We start from the raw sequence: 13,056 nt of genomic DNA, 5'->3' as shown, positions 1-13,056 counted from the left end.
AAAACATTTAGTGAGCAGATGAGTAATAAAAGCAATAAGGATTTTTGTGAATGATTGGGGGATAGGAGTGGCTTTGATATTAAAATAAACCAGCATCATGGATTAAAAATATATTGTGCCTTTCTGAGAACTACTTCTAGCAGATCAGATTAAGGTATGGCTAGAATGTGAATAGTTAACATTGAATACATTGTAATGTATATTATTGTATACATTATTAAGCAGTCAGTACCATTGATTTGGAACCTTGCTTGGCCTCTGGAAATAAATGCTACAAACTTGATGTGTGTGATGGCTGTCACATTACTTAATCCTTTGAAAAATAATTTATTTATTTTTATTTTATGTGCATTGGTGTTTTAGCTGCATGTATGTGTATGAATATCATATCTTGGAGTCATAGACAGTTGTGAGCTGCCATGTAGGTACTGGGAATTGAACCCTGGTCCTCTGGAAGAGCAGGTGGTGCTCTTAACTGCTGAGTCATCTCTCCAGCCCCTACTTGATCCATTTTTATTAGGATCAAAGAGATCTCACTTTTGGGTTTATTTCCATACCTACAGCAATTAGAGTGGGAGAGAGGAGGATGCATGCAGGAGGAATTAAGTGATGAGAAGTGATAGGAGGAGCCTGACTAAAGGGGGAAAAATTTGGAACTGTGTAAATTTTGATATAGAATCTTTAAGTGAAGCCCATTCATGCCTATGAGTTCACCTTGTTTTGTGAGATAATGTAAGAAGTTATTAACTTCTTTTTAGAGTGAAGAGTGTTAGAGGTCTGTTCCAGTCCCTGTCTCTGTGTTTGCAGTGTAGGCAGGAACTGGCAGCCACTCCTGTCCAGGCTTCCACTTTTCTCAGCTTCCTGGTGAAATGCAGAATTCCTTAAAAGGAGTTTGGGGGACATGAATACTCAGCAGGATTGGTGCTACTGATAATTGCCCAGGAAACACCAGGGAAGGCTAAATTATGGAGATGAAAACAAGTCTCCTATTTTGAAAGGATTTTCATGCAGAATAGTTTAAATTTACGAAACAAGAGCAGTATTCAACCCAAGAACTTAGTGGCTTCAGTGGTTCATCTGAGGGTCTAGATTGCTGTGTGTGTGTTTCTTTGCTGTATTTTTTTGTTCACTCTTGAGAAGTAGTTAGCATTTGAAAGAAAGGGTAGACCAGAACGATAATGTTCATCATTGCTCTGGTAAAAGAATTTGGAAAATAGAGTCATTTTTTTTAATTCCTAAGTTTCTTGATGATGGCATATTTGTCTTTGTATTATAAATATTGGATATCTTAGTAAGATGGGTTCTTTTCCTGCTTAACTAGGTAGTCAAACACTATAGCTTAGTTATTTTACATTATCCATTTAGTAATTATGCCTTTGGCATTTGAAATTTTACACCTTAATTTTGGACATATTTGGGCATTTTGTGCTTGAACTCTTTATTGTACATTTCTTACTAGATTTTTACCTTACTATTACTATATTTAAATATTTATTATGGAACACTTCATTATACTTCTGTGGTAAAAATTTTAATAGAGACCATATGGCTCTATAAAACCTATCAAAAGCGATGGTTAGTGCACACTGATCATAATGACATGCATTAAATTAAAAATAAAAATATTAGGTAAAACAATTTAATTAGGATGTATTTCTTAATGAAATGCATAATTAGTGTTTTTATAATAATTTTGGTAGATTAGCATTATTCAAGATTAATATTTCTATTCTAATATATATAATGTGAAATTTTGTTTATATAGATATCTTGATGAGAATGAGAATATTGTGAGGAGAATTTGTGGGTTATATTCATGAGGACAGTGATCCATCAGTTAAAAATATCTTTAATGATTTATCAGTGGGTGATTCAATTGGTTGTCCTCCAATTTTAAACGTATGAGTTGGGAAAGCTACTGGAGTTGCAGAACAATGAGTAGTTTAGGACTGTTGATGATCCATTGGCAGTACTAATTGTCACCTTGTATTCTGCGAGGAGTTTGGGTTCCTCAGCAGGTAAGCCACTATCCTCTAGCAGTCGTCCAGGGTTGGCCAGCTTTAAGAAAAGGGTGGGGATTCAGAGTGATCTAGATGACCCCTTAATGTCCCTGTGCCTTTGGCCTCTGGAAAGTCAAGTACTGATAGGAGCGTGCATATTTCCTCTTGATAGCTGTCTGTCTTCCATCCATCCATCCATCCATCTATCTATATCTATTTATACTTTATTTAATTTTTGGTATGTCCTTTAAGTTTGAACAGTGCTGACCCAAGGAAATAGTAAATGTTGTCACAGGGTGGGATCATGGGTGTTAGTTGCTTCCATGTATCTGTTTGTAAACTGTCCTGAGCATGTGTTCAGAATTCTTAAGAACTCCCTCTATCTGTTCCTCCAGTATGTATGTTGCTAGTCCTTTTCACATGGCTAGTACTTTTCACATGGCTAGTACTTTAGCAAAGCATATTTTAAATAGCTCAATATGAGGAATTTACTTTATGAGTAAACAGCCACAGATTACTTTTTGGCTCTTGCCTTATTTTTAAGGAGGTGTCAATTCACAAAATTCCCATAGTTCAAGAGATCACTGATATTTATATTCTTCCTTTTGTTTTTACCAGAAAGGAAACCATAGGTTAAACCAACAGGCTCCAGGTCAGAGAAGTGGTCTGAGGAATGTAGACCTGAGCTTCCTGACTCCACTATTGCATGCTGTGCTACCTCATACCTGCTGCCTTTGGCTAAATTGCATTCCTTAGCCCAGTCTTGCTTAATATCCTTTATCCTGTGGACTGACTAGCTTTGGGCTATTCAGCATTATTCTTTTAAATAGAAAAGCATTTACTTTTTCTCCGAGGAGTTTCCTAAAACAAAAAATATTTTTTACCCTCTGCTGAATACTTTCTGGCACCCTGTAGCCCAGGGCTGGGCAAGCCTGGGGGCCTTAAGCTCCTAGGCGGCGGGAGGGAGGGAGTGGGGGAGGGGATAGTCACAGGTCAGAGTAGAGGTGGATTGGCAGAGCAGGGGCTGGTGGGAGTGGGAAACTTACATCATTTCCCTGCAACTCGAGGCCCTACTTTCTCCTGTGTAATAGTTCAGTAGATTGACAGAGATTCGTAAAAGAAAAGGAATGACAGGCCTGATGTTTCTGTTCATAAATCCGTGCTATTAGATGAAACTGTCAATAACTAACTAGAAGCTGCCAGGACTGTCTGTGCTCTCCCCAGCTCAGTTCCTTTCTGCTCCGCCCCATCCCTGCTCTCTCTGCTGTTCAGATCAGCTTCCTGCTTCTCTGAAAGCTATTCTGTAGAGCTGGTCTGCCTTCCGAAAGCATTATATTTCTAAGACTAAGGAGGTTTTCTGAAAGTATTGTTGGTTCGGTTTTCTTTGGGGAGTGGAAAGTGAGGAAAAGATTTCTTAGAAAAGAAAGGGGCAGGCTGAAAAAGCAAAACCATCATGAATTGTGTTGTCACATCGTGCCGGTGTCACAACCAGCTCAGTAGACTGCTGCACTGAAAACATTTCTGTGAGAGGTATGTGCTTGGAGAACGGAACGGTGACTGACTGTTGGCTGTGGAGCAAACTGCCCGTCCAGCAGCTGTTCAGATGGCTGTACGATCTGAATTCTTCCTAGTGTTTTGATATGGAAAGGGCAATCATTACTTGAAACCTCGTGCAGTTAACTAGCTTAATGGTTAAAAAAAAATTGTTAAACCTTTGTGTTCCTCCCCCACATCAGAACTCTTTCAGGTGGGGCCTGCCTGGGTCTAGTGAAATCCAAGGTGTTATTGCAGACTCTTGTGGTGGTGGTGGTTGTCAGTAAACAAGATGATGATCTTTAATACCTGTCTCATTATTTATGAACCACACGACAAAGATTAATGAGAGACACTTCAAGTGGCCTGGAAGAAGCTTCAGACTCATTAGGAGCTTTCTGAGCTGGCAGATGGCAGAAGTAAAAGGAAATGGTTGATGCTTTACCATAACCTAGAGTGGGGGATTTAAAGTTTAAAGGGTGTATTACATGGCAATGGAAAAATCTGAAGGGGATCACTAAAACCCAGAAGCATAGCCCATGAGCAATGATGCCTTCCCAGAATGCTTTGAATACACATGGTTGTGTCTTTTCTAGGGTGATTATGTTTTTATTCAGTAGTAAGGTACAAAGATTATTATAAAAAACACTGAAGAAAGTGTGGAGTGTTTTACTACTTAAAATCATATGTTCTATTACAGAAAAAATTAGAAAATATTAAAAATAGGAAAAATATTAAAAATAGGATAAGCTACTAGTGGCAAAGACCATACAAACTATGAAGTATTTTATGCTTGATTTTAATTATTTTTATTCTAGGGAACTAGAAGTTTTGAATGTTTGCATGTTTTCAGTTAGTAACATCTTGTAATTAAGTTACAGTTATTTCTGAATGATAATGCGCATATTCTCTTACACCATTACCACAGAAATCTTGAAACCTATTATTACGAATAGATGCTAAGAGTAATAACCCAACTTAAGTTCTGTCTTCTAGGAGACTATTCTTCCCTTTAAAGGAAATTTAACTTAACTTCTTTTCAAATATTTACAAAGAGCAAATCTTCATGCTCTTAGAAGATAATGCTGAATTTGGCAAGCTAAATATATAAAAGATTGTGGGACCAAGGGGTGTTACTCAGTGGAAGGAAACTTGTGGTTCATTTCCTAATAGCACAGAAGAATAAAGGAACATGCGAATGAATGATTCTTGATCAGAAAAGATGTGGTAGGTAAATCTAATTGAGATTCCTGAGAAGAAATTCCCACACAGCATACATTGACAGGTTGACACCTCATTGTATTTTCTCTGGTCATTTTTATGTACAGCTGCATGCTAGAAACCCAAGGAGAGATTTTTATTAACTACCATTACCTGTTCTTTCCTCCAGAGGTTCTACTTTAATTGGTTAGGGGGAAGCCAGGGTATTGGTAGTTTCAAAATCATTTCCTCCTATTTCTAATGTAGTTAGAGTTTTTAACCATTGCATCACCTAACCATCCAGGTTCTGATTCAATTTGGATACCTTGTGACCACTAGATCTGCTTTGGCTTATGTCCTCCCAGGTCTGAACTCTGTCACATACAGCCCATCAGATATTCAACAGAATTTCTTCTCCAAGACTGAACTTTTTGAGGCTAAGCATTTCTAGCTCCATCATTGTTTAGAATTCCTTTGCAATTTTGATGACTCTTCTTGGTTGTCACTATCTTAAATAGGATGCCTTGGACTAAACATTCCTTTTGGCTGGCTGTGTGGTGTCCAGCACTGAATGCAGAGAATGTAGAGATAAAACAGTGCTATAGCCCCTAGTTCTGAACCCCTAGTTCTACTCGTGTTTTCAGTGGTTAAGTTGACCTTGGTGCTTTTGACTACATGAAGTCAGCTAAGGCTCTTACCTCCTTTTCATATGACTTAAATTAGGCCTCTCCTACTCCATGCTTGTAGCGCCATCTCCCACTGTAGTTCTAGGATTTACAGTTATGAAATAGAGAAAAACCAATGGATCAGTTATTCCACACATGGAGAGTGACTGCTGAACTCGTATCAGATTTTTCTTTTGTTGTTTGTTTTTTATGAGATGGGGTTTTGCTAGCTTTGAACTTGTTGGTCCTCCTGCCTCATCTTCCCAGGTGCTGCTGGGATTACAAGTCTGCATGACCACTCCTTCATATAGCAGCAGTTTTAGAGTGAACAGTTGATTCATTTGGATCTACAGTTAATATTGTTAATTCAGCCTGTCTTTCTAGTGTTTATTCCAATTCACTATTCAAAGCTTGGCAATTCATAGTTAAAAATCTATTTAACCTAACAGCCAGTCACAGTGTTCACATTCAGTATTTCTTCAAATGTTTTCCTAGAAATAGATTTATTCTGTCCAGAATATTCTACTGGACTATTGGTTTAACATGAAATATCAAAAGGAAATGTGTTTACCATACCACTTTTGCAAAATTTTTTGTCAGAATTATTTAAGTGTGTATGTATGTAGGTATGTATGTGTGTGTGTGTGTGTGTGTGTTGCTGTAGCTTGTGTGTATGGGTTAGGGGATAGCCTTTGTGAGGTAGTTCTCTCTTTTCACCATCTTGATCCCTCAGTCAAACTCAGGTCATCTGGCTTAGAAGCAGGCACCTTTATCCTGTGAACTATCTCATTGGCCCTGTCAAAACACGCTTGGTGAATGACGGGAATAGAAGGAAGTGTTTTGTCGAGGAACAGGTAACTATACAAGGTTACACTGTTAGCCTCTGCATAGCCAGCTTGCTGTACACTGCAGTGTTCCTAGTGTGTAGCTCAAGTCCCAGTGAAGCTCAGCAGGTAGAATAGCAGAACAACCCTAAAGAAAACAGAGAGCTTCTGTACGTCGATTCTTCATGTTCTTGTTTCAGGGTACTAATATTAAACCCCAGAACATACTAGCATGTGCTCCTTTCAAGATATGCTACTCATTTACTGTCTGTCCAAAGCAAAAATGAGAGAAATAATTAATGTTCCTAAATTAACTGCAGGGAATAGTTTTCTTAGAAATTTGGGCATCTTTTTGGTTATTTAGATAACCCCACTACCACCTGTCTTCCTTGTTACTCTTCTCTTTTCCCTCTCCTCCTTCCTTGCAGTCTGTCTTACCTGCAACCCCTGTTGGCATCTGTACATACTCAGAGTTGCTAGGAGAATAATATCAATTTGCTCTGAGTAAATCAGTGTGGGGAGCTTTTATATAGTAAGGCAGAGACATATATGGCCACTCTCCAAATTTGCAGATGAAGAAAATGAGGCATAGGGAGGAGGATATTTTGCGGTAGCTCTGTGTGTTTTGCACAGTACTGAGTACATTAAAACATATTTAGTAAATGCTTGGATATTGTGTGAGTACCCCCCACCCCATTCTTTCATTCTTCACCTAGGAATTGGATTTTACCTTTCTTATTCCCAGGCTTTGCCCTGGGGCACTCATTGCTTTAACAGTGTTGCAAATGGAACAGATTTTTCAAGAATACCTATTACTTTGGAAAAGCTTCAGTGATACAGTAGGAGCTCAGATAACCAGGTTTATTTTTCCTTCTCTTGACTTACAGGAAAATAAGCTCCTTTTCCTCTCCTGCTTTAAAAAATTGATTTTAAACAGTGCGGTAAAGAAGAAAAGAGTTTCCAGAGAGTGAATATCCTTGAGCTCATCTGTTTATTTTTGACCAGGATGTCCACATCTTCTTTAGGGTCCAGTGAAGCTTGATGGTCCCACAGGAACAGTCTGTTAAAATCTGATGAGACTTATCATCAGCAGTGACATATTTAATTATGCTCACTGTACTGTTCTTATGGGGAGAGAAAGTATTCATTTAGTACATTACAGGAATATCTTCAGTAGCAGTTAAAGAAATAGTGGCTTTCTTTATTAGAACATTTAACCAGCTAGTCAGACTAGGCTATCCTTCCAATGCTTTGGCTAATTAGGTCTGATGCTATGTTAGTCTTCACAGTTTGCAAGCCTGTGGTTTCATTAGTCTGAGGTAGAATAAGCTGAATGGAGTTGCAATTTTGAGCATCCCTCCTTCCTCTTCTCCCAGTAGTTCTATACCTCCATTCTCTACCTTGTATCATATTTTGTATCCTTTGGCTAATACTACTTTGCTTTTTCCTGCCTTGTCCTCTTGTATTACATCCTGATATGTATTTCTGTGAATATGTTTTTTTTTTTTGTTTATTTTTTTTTTCATAGCTGTGCTTTTAACTAGATCTTTTTTTTTTTTTTTTTTTTTTTGGGGAGTGAAGACTGAATGTTTGTAGAACCAGGAACCATGCACGTAACAGCCAAATAGAACAGTATAGTCATAAGGGCATATGACAAATGGAAGCATGATTACTAGTAGAATTAGCTAATTCTTGAGAAGTACTACACATAAAATACCTACTTTTTATTGAGACAGGTTTTCTCATGTAACCTTGGCTGTCCTGGACTTACTTTGTAGACCAAGCTGGCCTCCAGCTCACAGAGATCAGCCTGTGTCTGCCTCCCTGAGTACTGAGATTTTTGGTTTGCACCACCATACTGCCTGGCCAACTATCTACATTTAACTAAAGAACTGAAACAGCCTTTGAGATGGGGAAATGGCTATGTTCAGTGTGCTTATGCTTATAGTAAAGGCCAAGAACACAAATCATATAGACTTGACATTCGTAACCTAAGCAACTGTTAAGACTTTGCTTATGAACTGTTTTCTACAAGTTTAAAAAAAATCACTTTCTGTATTATGTACTATTTCAGTTATTTTCTTGATTTCCCTATTATTTGCATTATTGAGAGACTGGGTGGAAGATATCATGCTTTAGAAAGAATGTTGGATAAATAACTTTAGAGTGTGTTACCTGTTTATAGGGAACTTCAAAACCTAAAGTGCTCATATATTTTTGTTTATGTGCACACATATATATATATATATAAACAAATATATACATACACATACACATGAAACTGCCTTAATGCCTACTAAATGACAAAGAATTGTTAGAAAACAGTGTACTGGTTGCTAAAGTATTTAGAATAGGTTAAAGTCATAGTTAATGAATGACCAAAATTGACTGGAGTTATTATACTTCATACTATGAAAGCATCAGAGAAAGTAGGTGTTAGGCATCTATTGAGCATGCCTGAGTTAACTTAAGTAAGATACCAAGTCAAATAATATGACTTAATAGTCTGAAATATAGCACATCGATTATTACCTTAACTGTAAAATATTAAATACTTTGTATGAATTTTTTTATATTAAAATGTTTTCATTTGGTTGGGTTGTACTTGGAGTTGTATGGATATCCTGTTCATTATGTAGCAAGGGTCTATTTTAGTTGTAGGGCTCATGAAACTGTCTTAGAGGAGATGATGAATGAGATCTCATGATTAGATGCTGGGAGTGGTAGGAGGAAATGCAACTGCTTTAAAGAGAAAATAGAATGCTGTGAAGTAACCAGAACTCTTATTCTGGATAGAGTTGAGAAATGAGCCTGAAGAGTGGCATAGTGCAAATGGAGATCAGAGTTTTGGGGATTTTGTATGCACTGAGGTTTATAAACATGTTGGTAATGTTGAAAAGTTTTAAGTAAAAGAGAGGTGTTTAGGTTTGCATTTTAAAGAAGTTTTTTTTAGTTTCCACAGGAGGATATCAGGCAGGGGGATTAATGTTTTAACTGGGGGTGGGGGATTTAAAAACTGGACTGACTGACTGTATTTAAGAACTTGAATAGCTTAAGGTTCTATGATTACATATGTGATAATAAGTAAGGCAGAATAAGCCACATACTGTCTTGGTCACTTTTGGATGGGTTGGGTGATATACTGATATCTCAGCTGATTCAGGCTAGTATAACAAAATATCATAGATTGAGTAACTTAAAAAAAATAAAAGTTTATTTCTTATTCTTCAGGAGTTGAAGTAGATATTATTCTCATAAGGGCTATCTCTTGGCTCACAGATTATACTTTCTTATGCTGTCCTTACATAGTGCAAAGAGCAAAGGAGCTCTTTGTGTTCTTTTAAAAAATGAAGGAACTAATTTATCTGTGAGCTCTCTACCCTTCTGACCTCTTTGCCCAGTGACCCCTATGCTAAAATCCTTCATCTCAAGGAGCAGGATTTCAACATAACATTTTAGATGGATGCAGATATTCAGACCATAGCAAGTGACAACTGCAGCAACAGGGAAAACCCCAAGACAAGTACATCTGGGGCTTTAAGGGGAAAACATGGGACGTTTAAATTCCAATATTGAAGTGTCTGTGAGATAAGTAGGTTGAAGTACTCATTTAAAAGTAAAATATGTCTGGGTTTTGGAAGAGAGAAATGGGCCTGAAATATAAATTTGACAGTCGTCCGCATCTGATACCTGAAGCCCTCAGATCAACTCAGGGAAATAGAATAATGAAGGCTGACTGAGGAACTCTAGCTCAAGGTACTGCAAAGGTCATAGTCCATGTAGTGAGTGAGAAATAGAAGCCCACAGCATTGGACTGTGTTTTGATCATTGTTTCTCACTAGTTTTCCTTTATGGTTTATGTTGACCTGTTTATTGAGGTAGTTGTAGACTTAGATGTAGTTATCAGAATAATGCAGATATTCCCTGTGTCTGTCACTGGAGCTTTACCCATTGTCACTTCTTTCACATGGCTTATAGTGCCACAGCCGGAGTACTGCTGCACCACAATCAAGATAAAGAACGTTCCCAGCATCCCAGGGACCCCTGTCATTTCCCATATTATAAATATAGCCATTTTCTTTTTTTTTTCCATTCCTTTACAACTCCTTGCAAACAATATCTGCTTATTTCTGTACTTCATCAGCTCAAAGCTATTTTAGAAATAAAGTTACATAGTAGGCCGGTAGTCTCTTAAGACTGTTTTTTGAACTCAACATTACTTTCTTGAGATTCATGAAATTTGTGTGTATCAGTAGTTTGTTTTTATTGCTCACTTGTATTTCTTATTTTGGAAATATTATAGTTTATACTTTTCATAGAAACATGTAGGCTATTTTGGATATGGGACTATCATGAATAAAGATGCTGCCAAAATGTATGTGCATGCTTTTACCATTAAATAAACAAAAAATCTAAACATTTTGTGTGCATGTGTGTGTGTCCATGTATGTCTGCTCACTCCAGTGCCATTTATTTGGAAAGCTGTCTTTACTCTATTGAATCACTCTTGTACTTTGTTAAAAATAAGATGAGATGGGCTGGAGAGATGGTTCAACCATTAAAGGTTAGACTCATAACCGAAAATAAGATGAGAATATTTCCTGCAGTTGGGTTAAGTAAGGAGTCTATAAAATTCAATTGAGTTGTTGTATATGCTGATTTTCTGCCTAATTGTTCTGTCAATTACTAAGATAAGAGTGTTGCTCTTAATTTAGTTTTTCACTATTAGTTTTTCACTAATAGTTTTTCACTATTGTTTGTTGCCTGTAAATCCTTTTGGTTCTGTACAGTCTTATTTATATAAGTTTAGAGTTGGCATTTTGTATTTATATGATCCTATTGTCTTGTATAGAGTCTCTCATTCCCTCTTATAGTTACCTTTGTTCTGAAATGTGTAATCTGATTAATATAGCACTCTTACTGTATTTTGAACAACCTTTGTATAACTTACTATTTCTTTTTACTTTTAATCTACCTGTCACTATACTTTTGAAATACGTTTATATTTTGAAATTGGTTATACTTTATTGTTAACATCTACTGATCTAATAATTGTATTCACTTTCCCTTTATGTTTATTTTATGATTTATAATATTTTAAGCTTTATTTTATTGTATGCATGTTTTGCTTGCATGTATATTTATGTGCCACATGCATGCAGTGCTCTTGAGGCAAGAAGAAGACATTGAATCCTCTGGGACTGGAGTTACAGATGGTTGTGAGCCATATATGGATACTGGTATTTGAACCCAGGCCTTTTGAAAGAGCAGCTGAGCCTTATCTAAGGGCCCTGTAATATTATTTTAAATACTTTCCCATATACATTTAGAAAACGTTAGACAAGACAGTCTTAGGAATTTATTGTAATTTAGAGGAAGAAGAATGAAGGTCTATAGTATTAATCTACATTTCAAGTCTGTTTTTCTTTATATTTTCTTTTTTTCCTGTTTATTGAATTTCCTCAGCTACCCATTTAGGGTAGGTCTGCTGCTAAACATTTTTCTGAATTCTTTTTTTGTCTGAGGCTGCCATTATTTTGTCACCCCCAAAAGATATTTTTGCTGGGTATAGGATGCTAGGTTTGTCTTTTTTTTCTTTTTTCTTTCAGTACTTAAAAAATGCTCAACTTCTGTCCTGTGTGAATTTTGATGAGAAATCTGTTGTACTTTGATCTGTCATTTCTATATAGATTGTTCTCCTGATGTTTTCAGTATTTGAGAGGAAGGAGATGATTGGTTTTCAGAAGACTGACTATGAGTCAGTGCCTGTGTGTGTGGAGAGGGATGCCTGTGTGTGTGTAGAGCCAAATTGGAAATTTTTCTGTTATTATTTTACAGCCCTTCTTACTTCTTTACTTTTTAGATTTTAGTTATGTCTGTTATTGTTCCACAGTTTCTCTGAAGTTTTGTATAATTTTTTAAAATGTACTTTATTTTTTGTTCAGAATCGTTAATTTTTGTTTTATTAATCTTTTCCCTGACTCCTGTAGTAGGCTGCTAAACCTGTTGATAAACTTACTGAGCTTTTCAGTTCCAGAATTTTCTCAATTTTTGACACTGACCTAGCTGTAGGAAGAGTTGGCACTATCTCATTGCTGTACTGTACATCTGTCCTCCGTTGACAGGAGCTTCTGGTTACTGCTGTGCAAGGAAGGGATTCCCACCCTCTACTAAGCTTCTGTTGATTATATCTTAGTTAGAAACGATGGAAGGGCTTCACCTTTGCTCTCTGCCTGGCTTCCACTGATGCAATGGACTAGGGTGGGAAATGGGGAGTTTCCCTACTAATGCTAAGCAGTGGTTAAGGTTTTGATTGTCCACTAGGTTTCCTGTGACTCCCTGGAAAACGACAGAGGGAGGCATTACTACTAAGTAGGTGTCTAGAAGTTCGTTGTCCTCTAATGACCTATGCTGACTCTATGTGTGAGTGGTGGGGGTTCAAATCACTAGTTCTAATATGTCCTCCTCTGCACTGCCTCAGTCTGTGGGTTGTGGCTTACCTTTATAGTCAGTCAAGGGTGGAAGTCTAAGTGTTCTGTACTTGGTTTTTATCTGACAATAGTAAATGTGGGGCTACAGATTGAAGAAAAAAATTATGAGATGCTTGATTTTCCTAAAACAATTATTTATTTATTTTTTTGGGTTGCTATGCTTCCCTTCTCTTTGCCCTTTGTCTAGGAAAAGGTAGTTTTGCTTGGACCTTGGGTGTTTGTCAGTTGGTATTTTTAGATGGTCAGCTCTTTCAGTTTAAAAGACTAGAAAACATGAAGTAAAAAGAGAAAGAAAACCAGAGAATTCATCAGTGCATCTCTCAGGTCCAGAAAGGTGTATAAG

The 13,056-nt window shown here is 37.0% G+C and overlaps 1 protein-coding gene across 10 annotated transcripts in view; it reads left to right on the top strand.

Annotated features, from left to right (window-relative positions):
* Positions 1–13,056, top strand: part of Bbx (BBX high mobility group box domain containing) — a 237,706-nt gene that overhangs the window by 67,234 nt on the left and 157,416 nt on the right. For 2 of the 10 annotated variants that reach the window (XM_060370529.1, XM_060370528.1), the window contains exon 1: positions 3,337–3,530. The exons of the other annotated variants lie outside the window; for them this stretch is intronic. The gene's annotated coding sequence lies outside the window, so the exon portion shown is untranslated. Of the gene's footprint in view, positions 1–3,336; positions 3,531–13,056 lie in introns of those variants that run through there. 10 annotated transcript variants of the gene reach the window in all.

The sequence above is a fragment of the Meriones unguiculatus genome, chromosome 17 (genome assembly GCF_030254825.1).
Source record: "Meriones unguiculatus strain TT.TT164.6M chromosome 17, Bangor_MerUng_6.1, whole genome shotgun sequence".
Classification (NCBI taxonomy): Eukaryota; Metazoa; Chordata; class Mammalia; order Rodentia; family Muridae; genus Meriones; species Meriones unguiculatus.
The sequence above is the reverse complement of the archived record's forward strand: the minus strand, read 5'-3'. Positions and strand labels throughout refer to the sequence as shown.